At 35.8% G+C, this 15,738-nt stretch overlaps 1 long non-coding RNA gene across 1 annotated transcript; it reads left to right on the top strand.

The window, feature by feature from the left end:
* The first annotated feature begins 2,456 nt into the window (after positions 1 to 2,456).
* LOC145271134 (uncharacterized) lies at positions 2,457 to 10,445 on the top strand. The gene is made up of 2 exons (XR_013865704.1): positions 2,457 to 4,638; positions 10,182 to 10,445. It is a non-coding gene; the product is annotated as an uncharacterized LOC145271134 (long non-coding RNA).
* Positions 10,446 to 15,738: the final 5,293 nt, after the last annotated feature.

Raw genomic sequence — 15,738 nt, 5'->3', positions numbered from 1 at the left:
TTTCACCTAACAAATTAAAAAAATTAGAAGACGTTAATTTAGATTTAAATTAAAAATATTTGTCTGTCTATCTATCTATCTATCTATCTATCTATCTATCTAGCTGTACTGTATCTCTCCAACTACATCCTCTGTCTGTCTGTCTCTTTAACTTCGCATCGGCTCTCTGCTTGGATCCTTATTTCAGCCCACCAAACTGGATATAATTTCCGTGTTTTTATTAAATTAAACATGTTTATTCAGCTCTAAAAAACAGTGTTTACCGATATATTGGAAAATTCAAAATGGCGCCCGACTCTCTCTTTAACACGGTAAGTTCGGAAAAAGATGTAATAAATAATAAACTAGACAAAATACTTTGAGAAATTCGCTCAATATATGTTAACGTGACATAACTTGACATATATTGGGTGGTTTTTTAATAGTATTTTGTCTAGTTTATTATTTATAACACCTTTTCCCGAACTTACCGTGTTAAAGAGACAGTCGGTCGCCATTTAGAATTTTCCAATACATCGGTAAACACTGTATTCTTTTCGAGCTGAATAAACATGTTAAACTGAATAAAAACACGAAAATTATATCCAGTTTGGTAGAAAAGTAATTTATCTTGCCTTTGATAACATTTATTTGTTATATATTTGTTTATTGACAGCTTTTTCGAATCTACGTGTACAGTAATACAAACCCTATAATTATTTCATGTCATTAAACGAAAAAAAAAAAGAACAGATACTACACGTTTCCTTTTTTTACAGATATCATTGTCAAATAAAATGTATATTTATTTATAATTTGTTGTATTTTTAATCGTTTGCTGCAAACTTTAAATCGAGTATTAATCTTCTGTTTGAGAATATGTGTTAAATTATCGATGGTTTTATATTGTATTTTTTTATTTATTTATAATTTTATTTCAGCATTTATTTAATATAGAATAACCACGTCGCTTATTTAATAATAAATAAAAAAATAAATAAATAAATAAATCCCAAAAAATTATTCTATAAAAAGCATTTTCATTCCAAAATACTGAAATCGCCATTAAATAACCTGGAAAAGGGTTGATATGGCGTATAAGCAAAAGGCAGACTAAGAAATCAAGGGCAGATAATCGGAAATCTTGATTGTCTCCCTTGAAGAACTTGTCTCACGGAAGTTCACGAGTGTTGTGGTCGGCGTTACGGAAATTACCGACCGTTTACTGATTTTATTTGTTTAGTTTTTTTCACCTTTGTTTGGTTGAGAGATGTTTGAGTACTCGTGCAGTTTATTGACCACCGGTGTGAAATATTAACGTCGTATTTATGTGTGCTTTCCACCTAACAGTCGAATGACGTTAAAATTGATTTACACACTCACTTGTAAAGTCGCCAATAGTAAGATGTCCAAAAATTACGAAAAACGTTTACTCATTTTATTTGTTTAAATAATATTATATGTAGACTTTCACCTAACAAATTAAAAAATTAGAAGACGTTAATTTAGATTTAAATTAAAAATATTTGTCTGTCTGTCTATCTATCTATCTAGCTGTACTGTATCTGTATCTCTCCAACTACATCCTCTGTCTGTCTGTCTCTTTAACCTCGCATCGGTCGCCATTTTGAATTGACATTGAAAAAGAAAAAAAAAAGAATCATAGCTACTGAGTTGTAGTCGACAATCGTAACATCCCAAAATTACGAAAATGCAATCATTAAAGAATTTCCTAATTTTCTGTTTATTACAACAACATTGCAAGAGTAAGATTAGTAAATGTGGATGTGTATTTTCCCCCCTAAAGTCCAACCCTATCCTCACCGTGGTAGGGGGGTGTAACGTTGTAGTTGAACAACAACTACACGGCTAAATGGGCTCTGGCAAAACAAAATCCAGGAAATGACGTCCGTCATCTGGTCGTCTTTTTATACGCTTGCATGTGGCGAGCAAAGAAGACGTGTTAAGGAAGGAGCAGGCTGAAAGGAGAACATTCCCCGAACAAAAAAAGAAAAATGGGCCTTACCCTATCCCTTTCCCTTATCCTAACCCTAACCCCTCCCGTTTGCTTCCAAGGCCCCATTTGAGCGTGTTCTCCTCCGCAGGCCTGCTTCTCCAAGTTTCCCCGACTTTGCAGGTAACTGGTTTGGAGGCTTTCTAAAGCTCTTTTATCAGTGTCGGGGTGTTGAGTCCACACTTCCAGCTCAACAAATACCTGCAGTGCAAGGTGCGCTTCTCCGAATTTCCCCGAAGAGGGAGTGACACGTGCTCGTGTTTCTACTGTGTAATGCATGCGTGCCTCCACTTGACTACGGATGACTAGAGTAATACTAAAATAGTTTGTGTGTGCTCACAAGCTGCTTGAAGGGCGCTGGTAATATTATTCCTACTATCTATCAACTACGAGCTGGGGCGGTAATGCAATGATGGACCTCCGATTAATAATATCCGATACGATAGTAGGAATGGCAGTTTTGTGAGCTTTCATAGGCTCTTCCACATTCACGCACAATCTTGTGGTATCTCTCTAGGAATCCTGTTGAGTAGAGAGAACAAGAAGTCCCTTCCCTCGTTTTGGAAGGTTGTTCACAGCAACGTTTGTTTTATATGGTGCCCTCTTTAGGGAGTTCAACACCTTGTTGTACGGAACCCGATCAAAATCCAGTTAATGACGGCATGAGTTTGTTGCGTCCGTCATCTGGTCATCTTTTTATACGCTTGCATGTGGCGAGCAGAAAAGACGTGCTCGAGCAGGCTGGAAGGAGAACACTCCCCCGAATGAGAAAAATGGGCCTCCCTCTCTCCCGTGTGCTTCCATCAAGGCCCAAATTGTGTGTGTTCTCCTTCGCAGGCCTGGTCCTCCAACTTTCCTCGACTTTGCAGGTAACTAATCTGGAGCTTTTCTAAAGCTCTTTTCTCAGTGTCGAGGTGTTGAGTCAACTCCCAGCTCAACAAATACCTGCAGCGCAAGGTGCGCTTTTCCGAATTCCCCCGAAGAGGGAGCGACACGTGCTCGTGTTTCTACTATGTAATTCACGCGTGCCTCCACTCGACTACGGACGACTAGAGTAATACTGCTATTAGTTTGCGTGTGCTCACAAGCTGCTTGAAGGGCGCTGGTAATATTATTCCTACTATCTATCAACTACGAGCTGGGGCGGTAATGCAATGATGGACCTCCGATTAATAATATCCGATACGATAGTAGGAATGGCAGTTTTGTGAGCTTTCATAGGCTCTTCCACATTCACGCACAATCTAGTGGTATCTCTCTAGGAATCCTGTTGGGTAGAGAGAACAAAAAGTCCCTTCCCTCGTTTTGGAAGGTTGTTCACAGCAACGCTTGTTTTATATGGTGACCTCTTTAGGTAGTTCAACACCTTGCTCTCCTTGACTCTTCTCATTGTCGAGGTTCTGAGTCCGGTTCCAGGTGTACAAATAGGTGCAAGTCTGGATAGGGAATCTCCCCAAGTGGGTGAGCCAACGCTCTTTCTTATCAGGCGACACGTGCTCGTGTTACTACATAATGCATGCATGGCTCCATTCGACCAGGAACGACTAGAGTAATACTACCATTAGTTTGTGTGTTCTCACAAGCTGCCTGAAGGGCGCTGGTAATATTATTCCTACTATCTATCAACTACGAGCTGGGGCGGTAATGCAATGATGGACCTCCGATTAATAATATCCGATATGATAGTAGGAATGGCAGTTTTGTGAGTTTTCATAGGCTCTTCCACATTCACGCACAATCTCGTGGTATCTCTCTAGGAATCGTGTTGAGTAGAGAGAACACTTCCGTTTTCTGCTCCGCCTTTTATTCCGAGTAGAAACCGCCTTTTTCGGAGGATGTTCGTAGCAATGCATGTTTTATGTAGCGCTCCACTTTGGGGAGATCATCACCTACCTGGCCAGACTGTCCTTTCCTGTACGGTACCTGGTAACTAGTGGATTCCACCCTTTCCCTCCTTTTTCAGTTTGATGGGGACCACGACCAGCCACAGGTGAGTAAAGCATCAAGCGTTTCTTCTTTTCGATTTCAGTTTTTGTAATTGACAAATTTAATTTTCCTCTTTTCCATTACTGCAGCTTCTAGTTAGAATCAGCACAATCCTCAGGTAAGTATTTCATTTCATTGTGTTGCTAGTGATTAAAACGAATTCCTTTCTGCTTGTATTTCCTTTAACCAACTTTAGCAAGTCTAACCAAAAATATTCACCCATGCATGATCATAACCAAAATTATTTTTCTGTTACAGGTATTTTATTTTAATAAAAATTAACAAAATAATTAACATACACTCAGTAAAATGCAATGTACTAAAGTAACATAAATAAAACAAAAACAAAATGTAAAAATAATAATGCAAAATACAACTAGTTATTACAGGTTTCAACAGCAACAGCCATGACCCTGTCATCCCAATATTGGATGCAGTTCCAGAAAGTCATAAAGTAAGTATTGATATCTTCTTCTAATTATAATTTTTTAAAAAAAGAAAATTTCACAAAAAGTAAAATACTGTGATCTAAAGGAAAATAAACCGAAAAAAAAATGTAAAAATAATAATGCAAAATACAACTAGTTATTACAGGTTTCAACAGCAACAGCCATGACCCTGTCATCCCAATATTGGATGCAGTTCCAGAAAGTCATAGAGTAAGTATTGATATCTTCTTCTAATTATAATTTTTTAAAAAAAGAAAATTTCACACAAAATAAAATACTGTGATCTAAAGGAAAATAAACCGAAAAAAAAATGTAAAAATAATAATGCAAAATACAGCTAGTTATTACAGGTTTCAACAGCAACAGCCATGACCCTGTCATCCCAATATTGGATGCAGTTCCAGAAAGTCATAAAGTAAGTATTGATATCTTCTTCTAATTATAATTTAAAAAAAAAAAAGAAAATTTCACAAAAAATAAAATACTGTGATCTAAAGGAAAATAAACCGAAAAAAAAATGTAAAAATAATAATACAACTAGTTATTACAGGTTTCAACAGCAACAGCCATGACCCTGTCATCCCAATATTGGATGCAGTTCCAGAAAGTCCTAAAGTAAGTATTGCTATTTCCTAATTATAATTTCCAAAAAAATAATTTCATAAAAATAAAATGCTATGAAATAAAGGAAAATAAATAAAACAAACAAACCAAAAAAAGAAAAAAACAATTAAAAAAAAAAGAAAAAGTTATTCAAGTTTTCAGCACCAGCAGCAGCAACACCCATGACCCCTCTCATCCCCATCTTGGAAGCAGTTCCAGAAATTCCTAAAGTAAGTAATAATATATTTTTTTTTTATAAGCAACTCCAACTTCCCATCGAATTCATAAAGGTTTCATTTATTGTATCAATGTGTCTTGGTGGTGCTGCAACCACTACACCTTGATTTATTTCTAATTTTCTAGTGATTGTTGAGACTTCAGGACTCTAAACCACCTTTTCAGCACTTGTTTTGTACCAGCTGCTGAATTTGCTTTGTTTTAGATGGGTTTCAGTTAATTTTTTAATTTACTTGATTTCTTTTTTGTCTAATGACTTTTGATGATTCCAGCTTCTAATTGGCCCTTTCTTTTCTTGTTCTCCAGTACCGTTGAACATTACTCGCTTTTTTCGCACCTGATAAATTTTGCTAATTTCTTTTTTCTCTTTTTGTTCCAGACTTTATCCTGTCTATTAACTTTTATTCTCTTTCTAGTTCTCTTGCAGCGTTGAACATTACTTGTTTTTTTTTAGTTATTTTTACTAATGAGTGTTGAGACTTGAAGATTCTAAAAGAGCATTTCTTTACAGCACCTGATGAATTTTTTCTTATAATGTCCTATTTACTTGATTTCTTTTTTGTCTAATGACTTTTGATTAGGGGTAGGCTATAGAAACAAAATTTTTCAAATAAATGCCAAAACTGGCTTATTACCTTCATTTATATGTAAATAGATGGGAACAAGTGATTTTGTTCAAAACGGGTCAAAATTGGAGGGTCGCTGGCCCCAAACGTGATTTGACCGCGTCAACGCGTGAAAATGGCCCAAATTTCGGCCCTGAACACACTTAATCACTTATTGAAAGCCACAGGGTGCATTTTTTCGCTATAAATGCATTTGTATCATTAAATCTAACATTCCCATTGGCTATCCCACAAGTAGGGTTTTTTTTAGGGTATCTCAAGAGTCCAAAATGGGTCAAATTACCCCAAAATTAGCCCCAAAATTAGCCAAAAATGGTCGGAAATCACAGATTTTCCAAAATGCACCTCCCATGGGCTCAAAGACACCTCTACATGGCAGAAACTGTTGGGAAAGGCACTCTCCTAACTTTTGCACTGTTAATGAGGGGTATAAGGACCTTTAAAAGGGGCTAAATATGGCCGATTTAGCCAATGAGTCAAAAAGTCCCTAAGAATCAACATAGGTTGTCAAAAAGGGGCTTAATTTGAGTTATAGATGGAAAATTACCAAATAAGGAAATGTTTTCTTTCTGTATCAATGGAATGGCATCTTTAAATAGACACGATAACATTGCATTGCATTAATTGTGAATTTGATTGAACTAAGATTATAATTACGACGATTGGACTTATCTTCTGCTTGATTCTCTTCCAACTGAGGCTGAATGTGTTCAAGCTGTGCAGCAACATCATGCTGCCAAATATGGTACCACGACACAGAAAAATCATATTGACCAGTTCTCCTTGCGATTACTACAATTGTGGCAGAAAGCCTTTGGAAGTGATGTTCGTTATGTTACAATACCTGGGATAAAACATAAACTTGATCGATGGCTAAAAATTTACGATAAAGATGTCTACAAAGCAAAGGGTTCCAGACGTGTGAATATAATTAAATGGAAACGAGAGCACCATGTCCTTCTCAATATACTTTCAAAAGATGTGAATCCTGATGAATTTGATGTACATGAACGAAGATTCTTTGCCGATCAAAAGTCTCTCTCTCTCGCAAATGGCTCATTGTGCCAGAGCATGATACCTCAAACAATTTGAACTACTCATTAAACAGATCGGGTACAATCCGTAGCACTGTCCCATGTACCGAGATCGCCAGCCAAACACATGTCACTTACAATCTGCGAACTGGTGCACGGAATTTCCAGGAGTCAATCAAAATTCCTGTGCTGCAGCCAACATTTAATGCATTATATTGATATTTTACTGTTGTATGATTTTAAAGTAATGTGAAGTGAAGCTGTGTCTTGAAATAACAAAATAATTCCTTTGCTAATTACTCATAGCTTTTATCAAGTTATTCAATATATTGGTTACAAATCTAGAAATAGCGAATCGAGGGCCATTTTCATCAATTTTGGGGTAACTATGAGAACACTATGAATTCAGACTCTTCTTGGACAGCATTTTATTGACATTCAATGTTCAATTTACAATTAATTACTTTCTGAGAAGTTGATGTAGTAAAGTTACGATGTTTCTAAAAAGTATCATTGATGAATGAACTAATGATTCATATGTTATGTACCGTAAAGCGTAATTTTGTCATTTTTGGATTGTTTTGACCCTTTTTACATCCCCCAAAGATCTCTAAATACAAATGGAAGTCTTCCAACTGTAAAAAGCCATACAGGAGTGTTTATAGGAGCCCGATGAGATATAATACCTGCATTTTGGGGATTATCCATGATTTTCATTCATTTTTGGGTAAATTTGACCCATTTTGAACCCTTAAGATACCTTGAAAAGCCCTATATAGGTGGGATAGCCAGTGAGAATGTTAGATTTAAATTTATAGAGCCATTTATGGTCAAAAATTGCACCCTGTGTGTCTTGGGAGGTGCATTTTGGAAAATCCGTGATTTCCGACCATTTTTGGCTACTTTTGGGGTAATTTTGACCCATTTTGGACTCTGAGATACCCTTAAAAAAACCGTACTTGTGAGATAGCCAATGGGAATGTTAGATTTAATGATACAAATGCATTTATAGTCAAAAAACGCATCCTGTGGCTTTCAATAAATGATTAAGTGTGTTCGGGGCCGAAATTTGGGCCATTTTCACGCGTTGACGCGGTCAAATCACGTTTGGGGCCAGCGACCCTCCAATTTTTTTGTTCCCATCTATTTACATATAATAAGCCAGTTTTGGCATTTATTTGAAAAATTTTGTTTCTATAGCCTACCCCTATTTTGATGATTCCAGCTTCTAATTGGCCCTTTCTTTTCTTGTTCTCCAGTACCGTTGAACATTACTCGCTTTTTTCGCACCTGATAAATTTCGCTAATTTCTTTTTTCTCTTTTTGTTCCAGACTTTATCCTGTCTATTAACTTTTATTCTCTTTCTAGTTCTCTTGCAGCGTTGAACATTACTTGTTTTTTTTACTTATTTTTACCATACGCACAGATTTGGTAAAGTTAGCCGAAAACAATTATATATAACATTTCTTCAGTTTGAACTCATTTTTGCCGAGAGAGATAGGTTTCCTTGTTCATGTGGATTTGTATGTAAATGCATGAACAATATGCTTTGTAATTATATACAAATATTTACATTACTATTTTTTTTTTTTTTTATTACATTTGCACCCCAAACAAGGCACTTTGCCACTATCAGGGGGAAACATCTACTAGGGTACTATGTAGGGATTTGGGCAGGGAGGTGTTGGTTCACGTTGCACTTGAACTTATGCATGTCAGTACAGTTGGGGAAGCAGTGACCTGGAATGGAATTCCAAATTCTAGCAGTTCTGGGGAAGAAACTACTGGAGTAGAAAGATCTTTTAAATGTAGGGATCTCTACAGTGTGGGGGTGGGATTTTGCAGCTTGTCGGGTCTGTCGAGGGTGTTTACGTTGTGGGGGCACAAGTGCTTGCAGTTCATCAGAGCATTCACCATTATAATACTTGTAGAACAGGCAGAGGGATGCAACGTTTCGACGATGGGACAGAGGCTGAAGCTTAGATGCCAGTTTAGGGCCTATCAGATTTGCGACTCTCTTTTGAACCCTGTCAAGGAGTGAGAGACTAGTAGCCGATGCACCAGCCCAAATATGACAGCAATACTCCATACATGGGCGAATAGTGGCCTTGTTGGAGAGGTACAGGATACTTTCGGGTGTTAGAAGTTTTCTAGCACGGTAGAGAGAGAGCCCACCTTCCTCGCAGCGGCCCTGGCAATGCTCTCGATGTAATTGTTCCAGCTATAATTATCATTTTCATTATGGATCAGTAATATAATTTTACTACTGTTAATATATTCTAATAAATTATAATATATTAAATAACTATAAAAACTAAAACTAATAATTAAAAACAAAAAAATCATGATTAGATACTAAAACATAACTTATAAATTAGCGCTAAATTAAATTATAACTGATCAAATAATAAACACTAAACCTCGACATAAATGTAAATATCAAAATGTTAAATTGTATAAATACTGAAAGATTAAACACTAATACTAAAATAATACTTTAAAACCAAAAATATACCAGAGAATAAGTGATAAGCTGTTCTAAAAATAAACTTATTACTAGTAAAAATATCTTGCTGATCCATATAAGAAAATGATAATAATAATGGCATATTAAAAATTAGCAATTATTAGAATAACGATTGCGCTCAAATTCGAGTTTGCCCTTTACACGCCTTTGCAGTAATATTTATGCCCCAAAACTGAAAAATGTGGCTGATTACTTGGACCTGAAAGTTCTAAACTAGCATAATTGTCTGGCATCTCAGTACTTTGTACAAAACTAGCATTTTAGCCGTGGGAGTTTGGGGGTTTTGTGTTGAGCCAAACAAGGAAAAACGCGTGGTAGCAGGGAGGAAGGCTAGAACCCGTTACGTGTTTGCGTGTATGACCACTGGCAGTGACGTAGGTTTAAATTAAAGCTAGAGAAAAGAAAGCACGGCATGACTTACAAATACATCGTGGATTAAAGCAACCCCCTAGCTATTTGTCGCGTGAAGTAATAATTACACTTATATATATTTTTCCTTTATTTTTAACTTTGACACATTAACCATTATTGATTAAGGGTCATATGAATTTATTACGTTAGATCCATGGCCAAGGAAACTATATCTAACATTTCAATGGTTTATACTATAAGTTGTACACTTTCACTTTTATAGATATATCCATTTCAAAATTACTCGAACTTGTAACGACATGATTCCATTTCCGTTGGATTAAAACTTGTCTCTTTTTTCTTTTTTTTTTTAGCAACCAGCTGAAACTTCTCCCAGAAGAAGACCACTCCCATCCAAAATTTCTACAAGAACAGGATAGCCGCCACCACTTCAGGGTCCTGGATATGACCTTAAACTGTATCCGATGGTAAAGCTCCATAAGCGGGCTTGGGGAGTGTGGAGCCACCCTTTAATTACCATTGCTCCCAGGTCCACTCTGACCCGGAGTGGTAGTACCTGTTAGGGTCCCCACTGTGGGTTACATATTTTTCTTCTAATAAACCTTTTAAAACTATAAGTCTATTTTCTGTGTTATCTATTTGTTATACATCATGTTTATTGATATCTGGTAAACGATTTATAAGCCCCGAATTTAATTGTGATATTCGTTTTCAGCATACTCGAAAACATTAAAAAAAATCGACATAGAATTACATATCAAATATAAAAAAAAAAAAGCTAACCCTGACCCCCAACCCTAATCCATCCTAGAGACAATTTGATCAAAGAGGAGCAGCATGAATATCAGCAATAATGTATGCAAAAAAAAAAAAAAATTACTTAATATTGGTTTGAACTATAAAGAACTCTGCACTTGGTGAGTTTTGGTCATTTTTGGATATATTACTATTTTCGGCATGACAATTAAATACTTAATATTGGTTTTGTCTTTAAACGACACTTAAAGTCAAACAGCATTTTTGAAGTAGTTTTTAACAAACATACAAATTACTTTGAACTATAAAGAACTCTGCACTTGTAGAGTTTTCGTAATTTTTGGATATATTACTATTACCCGAACGATTTTAAAATGACAGTCCGAATGTTAACGAAGCACACACACACACACACACACACGTAAACTCAGTGAAAATGTCTACTGTCGATAAGCTAGTTGTAAATTAGATTACTGGCTCTTATGAGTTTTAGTCTAACCACCCTTTACAACTGTGATACAGTAGAACAGTCCGTCTCTGGACAATTAGCAGTGTATCGCATAACTCAATGACAGTGTCAAATGTCGACTAGCTAGTTGTAAGTTAGGTTACTGGCTCTGATGAGTTACACTCTAACCACCCTTAATAAAAGGAACAAAAATAAAAATTGTCTCCGTCGTGAAGGATCTCTCCTCCAATGAAAGAAAGGAATTGAAGTGTAGCTCTGAAGAACAGATACTACACTTTGATCACGAAGGCCAAGTACGAATTCACACCAAAGAGAGTTGCAGTATTTTTTTTTTCATCGTGGTCACAAAGTCCGTGTTCAATTTAGTACAACGTTATAATTGAAAACTGCACCCCATGTGAAAAGTTATAAAAATAAAATTTTCTTTCAATTTTTTTTCTTTTAATAATCTGAAATTTAAGTCTATCCTAACCGTAATCTCTGAATGTATATACCATGCACTGGATAAAGCAGAGGAGACTAGGGCAGTAGCCCTAGATATATCTAAGGCATTTGACAGGGTATGGCATGATGGTCTTCTCAGGAAAATCAGATCCTATAGTATTACTGGATCAATACTTAACATATTTAAACCCTTCTTAAATAACAGAAGAATCCAAGTTATCCTCAGTGATTGTACATCAAAACAATCTATATATCTATAAAAGTGAACCTGTCTGTCTGTCTGTCTGTGTACATTTCCCTACGCAATAACTCTGTCAATTTTTAGTCTATAGACTCGAAATTTGAAATACCGGGTACTGAGATTTGGGAAAATCGATGTGACGGGTGTCAGCCAGAAATTTGGCTGTTAAGGGGTCAAATTTCAACGATTTGACCTTTAAGAACTCTACCAAACTCCTCCGACAATTTTGGGTCTAGACACTTGAAATTTTAGATATAGGTTCCTTGAACCTGGATCTAACTTAATAAAGTGATTTGAGCCCGAAACTATAAATTTTAAGGGGTCATAATAGGGGTCAAATTAAAAAAAAATTTACTCTTTTTTTTTTTTTTGCTCAGCATACACCTCCAAACACCCGGGCAACGCCGGGCTGAAATGCTAGTAGGATATAAATATAAATGCAAGTGTAACTCATGGATCGATCCCTGGATCTTTATTATTCCTGATATTCATAAATAACCTCCCTTTATAAAATTGTCTCTGAGACGGGTATATTTGCTGACAACACCACGCTCTATAAGACAGAAGGGGAAAATGGTAACGAATGAACAAATATCTAAGGTAATGGCAGAAACCCTAGAGGAAGACCTCCAATCTGTAGTGGAAGGGGGATAAAAGGATAAAGAAAAAAATTCTAATTTAAAACAAAAAAAATAATAGTTTTTTTGGAAATTTACCTATAAAGTCCAAAGTGTTGATTTTTCTTTATGCTTTTATCGTCAAATAAATACCAGATGCTGACGGCAAATTTTTCTATTTCATTCAATGTTTTCTTCTTTTTTTTTTTAGATATTTAAAAAAAATAAAAAATCCAGTTGATAAAGAAGTATTAAAGTATATCAATCAAAAACTCGTGTATTTCATTAAAAGAATTTTTTTAAAACTCGATGAAGTGGATTTTTTGTTCTAGGGGAAAAACTTATAAGTGAATGTGCATTTCTATTTAACTATGGAGGATGAAAAATACTAATTTTGGTTAACACACGCAATAAAAAAGAGAAATTATTTATCTCACTTGGACGATTCCATATTTGATAAATTTTATATTAGCAGCAGCAGCAGCGCTTTAAGCTTGCTGCAAAACACGTTACGAAAATGCGATTTTCTAGGACCCTCGCTTTAAAAAGATCCTTTTATTTAAAAATACATGGAATTTAAAATATAAATATGGATAAATTCTTAACAATGAAGAATGGAACTACCCATTTAATAACATATTTTTTTTAAGTAAGTGATTTTTTGGCATTTATATATGCATATATTTATAAGCAAGTCAAAAGATGTTGATTTTCTTTATATATTTTTAAAGAAAACCGCTTAAAAAGCAAATATTGCATGATTTGCTATTAAACCTGTTATTTTTTTAAAATTTGGTCTTTGCTCCTTTAATTGAAAAAAAAAAATTAGGGTTGAATTACATTTTTCAATCGTGGCCTGGTGGGAGGTGTCCTTTTCTCTTCGCTGCAGCCTCTGTCTCACAGAGGAGATGTTGCGAGTTTGTCTCTGCTTTGTCATTGTTTTCATGGAGGGTGTTTGACTGAGCGTCGGTCTGTGGTCCCCCCTCGCCAGGCTTTCACAGGAAACGCTCGACTGGCTGAGAGCACTATCCGTGATTCTCCCCACTCTTTATCTGTGCCTAGGCTTTATCGTTATTTTCATCGAAAGTGTTCGACTGAGCTTCAATCTATGGTCCCCCCTCGCCAAACTTTCACAAGAAACACTCGTCTAGCTGAAAACACTATCAATAATCCCCCCCCCACTCTTTATCTGTGCCTAAACCTAAACGTAGATTCCATGAACAAAGCTTCTTTCTTAGAACTGCACGCCTGTGGAATTGTCTTCCGTTTTCCTGCTTTCCGGCTGACTACAATATGGTTGTGTTCAAGTCTAAAGTAAATAAGTTCTTGATGAGCCGTTCCATATAAGTTATTAAATTTACCAAATTTTCATTACTAATGATTACTATATTGACCAATTTCTACTGTACACTCTTTAACCCTTATCCTTGAGTGGCCTATCAGCCTTGATAAGTGGTGACGCCTATGTAAAAAAAAAAGTTATAAGCTTCGAAAAATAGTAAGTTGAATTATTAAAGTTCTGATCATCACTTTTAATGGCCACTTTCTGATACTCATGCAGAGAGTGATCCGTGCTTTAAAAAGTCATTAACATGAGGGAGGGTGTTTTGTACCTATTCTGTACTTTAACCTTACAATTGAGTAAAAAAACATATCATAAAACTTTAATTAAACGTGGAAGTACGATTTTTAAAAAAAATAGCGCGGCTCACTCTCTGCATTAACACCAATTTTTGTAACAAATTAGCATAATTACAGATGTAAACAAAAGTCAATATTTTAACTTACTAAAATGGTGGAAAGAAGTTCGTGGGTTCGGGGGTTAATACCATGCAAACGGTAAATTTGCCCCAAGTTTGACTATCAGATTCGTTGTCAGCGACCTCAATTACCTATAAAAAATCAAATTAGAGTGGTCGGTGTTCTGTAGTAGCGTATCTGGATATTTACCAAAACTCCATTTATCAACTTCAAAATATCGTCTCAATAGTGTAGAAGCGGCAGTTCTTTTGTTTGTTTTTTTACACATTTATTAAATTAAAATAAATTTAAGAAACTTGTATACACAAAATCGAATTATCTGCCCCTGACATACGCTTATCTGCCCCTTATCTGCACTCTCCAAATATGCTAACTGAAAACCAAAAAAAGTGTACATTGCACTAGTGCAACAAGTGCCGAATTATTTTTGTTCATATTTTTTCTATGTTAAGAAAAAAAAACGTAATCAAGGAAGAAATTCAGTAAAAAAACTTATTTAACAATTACATTTACAATTATTTTTACGATTGAATTTTAAGTTAGTTCGAGTTTTACAAATATGCTAACTAACTGCAAACCAAAAAAAAGTGTACTCTCTGCATTAGCACCAATTTTTGTAACAAATTAGCATAATTACAGATGTAAACAAAAGTCAATATTTTAACTTACTAAAATGTTTGGCAATGGCAACAAGAATTTGTAATTTATGTCCTTTCTTTGGAAATTCTAAATATCATATGAAGATTTTAGTGTCTTTTAGGAGTAACACAAATGGGAGAGAGAGTTTGCTAAGACTTGACCGGTTGGAAAGGGCACACACAATGCCGGGCCCCATACTGTGTTAGCCTGCTAGTGTTATATAGCGCCAGGACTCCTAGGTTGGGAACGATCGTAATTAGTTAGTTCCCCGCTGCAACAAAAACCCAGTAGCCGTCTTTAAGTGATCGTCTAGTTGTTTAATTTCTGGTTGTTATGGTAACAGTTAAGACGACAGTTATTTCCCCCTTGACTGTGCATTTTCTCTCTGTAGCTGTCATTGCTTGTCATAACAGCGATCTCGACTCAAAAGAAATTAACATGCATACAAAGGTCCGACGTAACTCAGCATAACAAATCAAGATGTAAGACACACTGGCTTTTTATATAAAAATATATTTTGTTTTCAAATTATTTTCTCGTTTACACAGAGATTGTCAATAGTTCAAACTTTAACAGTGTGGCTTACTGTTCATTTCAGTGATGGAGAGGGGTGTGTGGAAACGTTATACTCTCGACAGTCGCACGTTTCCTATCGGCGTCTCTTTCTTCTTCTCTTTTCTCTCCTCCTTTTTCTTCTTCTTCTTCACCTCTTATATTAGCATGATTTTTCCCATCCACGCGATCTGTCAATCATATTGCTCGATACCGGTGCGCGTGTTTCTTGGTCACGTTTTGACAATTTTTCGCTGCCTCCTGACCTCGAACCATCGTCCGATTTCTCTTCAGCTGACCGACACGTGAATTTATCACTCATGCTAAATTCTATACATTCCAGAGTTACGAGGAATGTCACGTTTCCTTGTTTTGTAAACAAAAAAATCGTCGTCCGATTTCTCTGTTTACGACGTAAACTTTTTCGTTTC

Source organism: Euprymna scolopes, chromosome 46 (assembly GCF_053919585.1).
Source record: "Euprymna scolopes isolate OS-2025 chromosome 46, ASM5391958v1, whole genome shotgun sequence".
NCBI lineage: Eukaryota > Metazoa > Mollusca > Cephalopoda > Sepiida > Sepiolidae > Euprymna > Euprymna scolopes.
The sequence above is the reverse complement of the archived record's forward strand: the minus strand, read 5'-3'. Positions and strand labels throughout refer to the sequence as shown.